Consider the following 4781-nt stretch of genomic DNA (forward strand, 5'->3'; position numbering starts at 1 on the left):
TTTTTTTTTTTTTTTTAAGATATTATTTATTTATTTGACAGAGAGAGCGATCACAAGTAGGCAGAGAGGCAGGCAGAGGGGGAGGGGAAAGCAGGCCCCCTGCTGAGCAGGGAGCTTGATGCAGGGCTACATCCCTAGACCCTGAGATCATGACCTGAGCCAAGACAGAGGCTTAACTCAGTGAGCCAGCCAGGCGCCCCAGGAGTGACTGGGTTTTGAATCACAATGGGGATTTTTGGGTGAATTCTGATGAATTGAAGACCTTGAACTTCCTTTGAGTTTCATTTGTGGGCAGAAATAGCAGAATCCTTCCCAGTCAAGGAATTAGCTAAGTATTGCTTATTATTCCCCCAAGGATCTCACCTGACAGTGGCTTTTTAGGTGGATGCCAGTTCTCAGTTCCTACCTTCATTACTTTTCCCTGTACTTAGACTTACAACTAGATGCAACAGACCACAAAAGGATGACTACAGAACCAATCTGACTGAATGCACCAGATACAACAAAGAATTACAAAATTTTATCAAGCTATATTGACACAAACCTGATGAATTCAGGTGGGAATTAGTCTAAGAGTAATATACAAGAGATGAAAAAAAGTGTATTGTTAGATCTGACTGAATTTACTGATATGGTTACACTAACCAAAAAGACCCTAAACAATATTGAATTAACAATAGTGAATGCATAATTTGGAATATATGAAAGTAGCTCTAACACTTTACTTATTTGCTTGAATAAAACCTGGACTCAATAGTGACCTGCATTAAATGAAGTTGAGATTTCAGAACATAACTCTAAAGGGAAAATCTAAAGGTTTAAGGAGATGGGTGTACTTATAAGTTTATTATGTAGGATCTTCCTATCCTTAATTCTGTCACCTGGGACTGTCCAGAGGATGTGTCCTCCACCAATACCTTGAGCAATATATTTCTTTGAAAAATATCACCATCACTGGAAAAGCTCTATATTTATTTGCTGTTATCTGCAAGCTGAAGATTACAGTTAAAGATACTGTCATTGCAGTGAGTTCTCAGACCTAAGTGGTATGATAGGATCCCAGGACTGCAGATACTGCTTAATGATCAGAAGATATATGAACATGATCATCATAGGGGCAACAGGATTTGCAGTAATCAGAATATTTTGACACAGATCTTTGCTAGGGACTAACTGATTATAGGGACACTAGGTTTGAGATACATGAGTATTTCCTTGTAAGCATGATCATTAAAAGGGGCAACAGGGTTTGTAATAATCAGAATATTTTGACATAGATCTTTGCTAGGTACTAATCGATTATAGGGACACTAGGTTTGACATACATGAGTATTTCCCTAAAATCAAGTGGGAAAACCTCACAGTTTACTCAGTTCCCAGACTTGAGCCAATTTAAGAACTAAACTATGAAATTTGAATCAAATAAATTATTTTAAGTATATGGCTTTGGACTACGCATCAAAGCCATTAGCTTTAATTAACACCTTTCCAGACAATAGGATTAGCTGAAAGGAAATCTAGGGCAAGAAGGCTCTCTTTAAGGATGGTTTACATATCACATCTTCTCATATTCCATTGGCTTGAAACACTATCATGGCAGTATCTCACTGCTCAGGAAATTGAGGATGTAATCTGTAGCTGAGATGCTATTTGCCTATTCGAACTTTGAGAAATCTATTACTGAAAACAAGAAAAATGAGTAATGAATGAAAAATGGCAGTATCTTTTAAATCTTTTTCTAAGGTTTATTTATTTATTTATTAGAGAGAGAGAGACAGAGAGAATGACAGCTAGGGAAGATGCAGAGGGAGAGGGGAAGAGAGAATCTTAAGAAGATCCACAGTAAGCATAAGTCTGGCACAGGACTCCATTTCACAACCCTGAGATTGTGACTTGAGTCCAAACCAAGAGTCAGATGCTTAACCAACTCAACCACCCAGGTATCCATCTGTTAAATCTTTAATAGTGTTTCCCTCCCTCCCCATTTTACTTTTTTATTTTTTATTTAAATTAATATAGCTTAACAACTTTCTTTGTACTAATACTACTAATCACTGCCTACTTGATATAACAAATATATTTAGAATCCTGAACCATAAATTTTGAATAATACAGATTCTTTGCAAATATATTAGGTAAAGACTATTGTGAATTTTTGGAAATAACCTAAAGCATATCCTAGTAAATATCAGAGTTGAACTTATAGAACCAGTTTTTCTGGGGCACCTGGGTGGTTTAGTTGTTAAGCATTTGCCTTCGGCTCAGGTCATGATCCGAGAACCCAGTCCTGCATTTGTCTCCCTGCTCAGTGGGAAGCCTGCTTCTCTCTCTCCCACTCTCCCTGTTTGTGTTCCTGCTCTCTCTGTCTCTCTGTCAAATGAATAAATAGAATCTTAAAAAAACATAGAATTTTTTTTCTAACAGTTTTTCTAATGATGATGATAGATAATAGAAATGACTAACAAGAGATAATATAATTCTTCTGCTCCAAGAACTAAATGGTGGATGATATCAGTGCTGCTGAAGGGCCCTGGAATAGGAGGCCACTGCAGGGTTTGGCAGTGGTATCCAGGGCCTGGATAGGGGCTGCTGCTGAGGTGGCAGAGCTCAAAGAAGGTCAAGGACAAGTGGTAGATCCCCATTACCAAGTGGGCCACCTGGTTAAGAATATAAAGATCAAGTTCCTGGAGATCTGTTTCTCCTCTCTACCCCTCAAGGAATCTGAGATCATTGACTTTCCTGGGGGATATCCCTCAAGGATAAAGTTTTGAAGGTTATGCCTATGCAAAAGCAGACCCAGGCTGGCATTTATTATCATCAGAGATTTCAATGGGCAGATTGGTCTAGGTGTTAAATGTTCTAAGGAGGTAGCCACTGCCATCCATGGGGACATCATACTGGCCAAGCTTTCCATCACCCTCTGTGGTGAGGCTACTGTGGTAACAAGATCACCCAGCCCCACACTGTCACATGCAAAGTGATCAGCCCCTATGGCTCTGTGCTGGTGTGCCTCATCCTTAACCCAGGGGCACTGGCATTGTCCAAGAAGTTACTGATGATGGCCAATATTGACTGCTACACTTCAGCCAGGGGCTGAACTGCCATCCTGGGCAATTACACCAAAGCCACTTTTGATGCCATTTCCAAGACTTACAGCTATCTCATCCCTCACCTCAGGAAGGGGATTGTGTTCACCAAGTGTCCCTATCAGGAATTCACTGACCATCTTGTAAAGACCCACACCAGAGTTTCCATGCAGAGTCCACAGGCTCCAACTGTGGCCACCACATAGTTATATATAAGTATAAATAACTAAAATAAATAAATAATTGTGAAAATTTAAAAATACATATGATAAGGATCCAAAAACATACATGGGATGAAGCTAATACAGTAGTATAAAATGAAAACAAAGAGTAAGTGTTCAGGGTAAGAACTTAGGAGAAAACAACAAAATAAAGAAAAAAGATCAGTATAAACTTCAGTGTTCTGTAGTAAAGCATTTCTTTCAGCATGCTGTTATTTCTGTCAACTTCTAAAAACAAACAGAAGGTACTACTCAATTTGTTATTCTAAAATGTATTTCAAAACTCAATATATTTGTGACATGCATTACAAAAATTTCTAAATTCCAAATTAACATGTCTAAACTTGAACTCTAGCCTACTGACCTTGTCACCATCATTTCAATAAAGGTTAACTCTAAGTTTCCAGTCACTCATGAAAGATATTTGGGCAGCCAAATTGATTTCTCTTTTCCATCTCCTCTGTCACTGATCCATAGACAACAAATTTTTTTCTCTGACTTCAGAATAAGTCTGAAATATGATCACTTACCAATACTTCCACAGCATTAAAATGGAACAAATTACCCATATGACTAATACCATGAATGATTCAAATGAATATGCTGAATGTGAGAACATGAAAACAAAACAGTACACACTGTGCAATTTTATTTATAAGATGTCCTAAAACTAGTCTATGGTTTAAAAAGTGACTTTCTCTAGCTGGAATGCTGACTGAGAAGAAATAAGACAGAAAATTCTAATGGAAATTTTCTATTGGAGATTTTTCTAATGGAATTTTTCTATTGATAGGTATATAGTTTAGCCAGGTATACATTATTAAAAATTCATTGAATTTTAATATTAAAATGTGTTCACTCACTAAATGCAAATTTTACATAACACAATGGGAACAAGTATTTAATTTCTAAGTTTGCTTTTCACATCATTATGGATAAAAAATCCTGAAACTACTATTTGTTATGCTAGGCTTAAGCAAATGAATAAACATACTGAAGATAATAAAAGTTGTATTTCTCAATGTGGAGCAAGGAGTTAAAGATATGGAAAGTGAAAACGCTAGAAGAAACTTGGGTTGTTGCTTTGAATTAGAGATATCTGTATAGATACACACAAACACACACATATGCATGTATACCTTATACCTGCACATACAACTGTATATTTCCTTTTATATCTGTTTATGCAGAAGACTTAAAAACAATGCTACACCAGTGACAATGAGCACATGTAGCATCTAGCTCTTGGTTTCTAAATAAAATTCCTCACTAAATTAACCAAGGGAAATAGTCGGTTTCAGGGTGTGGCTTGTAAAGTAGAAAATAAACCTAGTACTGATTTTTACACTGGAGAGTAAGGACATAATTAAAGAATTATAGGACCATGTCAAAAGGAGACACAAAACTTAAAGAGGCTTCCACTGGCCAAATTGGGGAGAAGTCAGGCATTAAAATACATAATAATAATCCATTG

The 4781-nt window shown here is 37.0% G+C and overlaps 1 pseudogene; it reads left to right on the forward strand.

The window, feature by feature from the left end:
* Positions 1-1223: 1223 nt before the first annotated feature.
* LOC116854314 lies at positions 1224-3292 on the forward strand (annotated as a pseudogene).
* Positions 3293-4781: the final 1489 nt, after the last annotated feature.

Source organism: Lontra canadensis, unplaced genomic scaffold (genome assembly GCF_010015895.1).
Source record: "Lontra canadensis isolate GAN:19392208 unplaced genomic scaffold, GSC_riverotter_1.0 scaffold90, whole genome shotgun sequence".
NCBI classification, from domain to species: Eukaryota; Metazoa; Chordata; class Mammalia; order Carnivora; family Mustelidae; genus Lontra; species Lontra canadensis.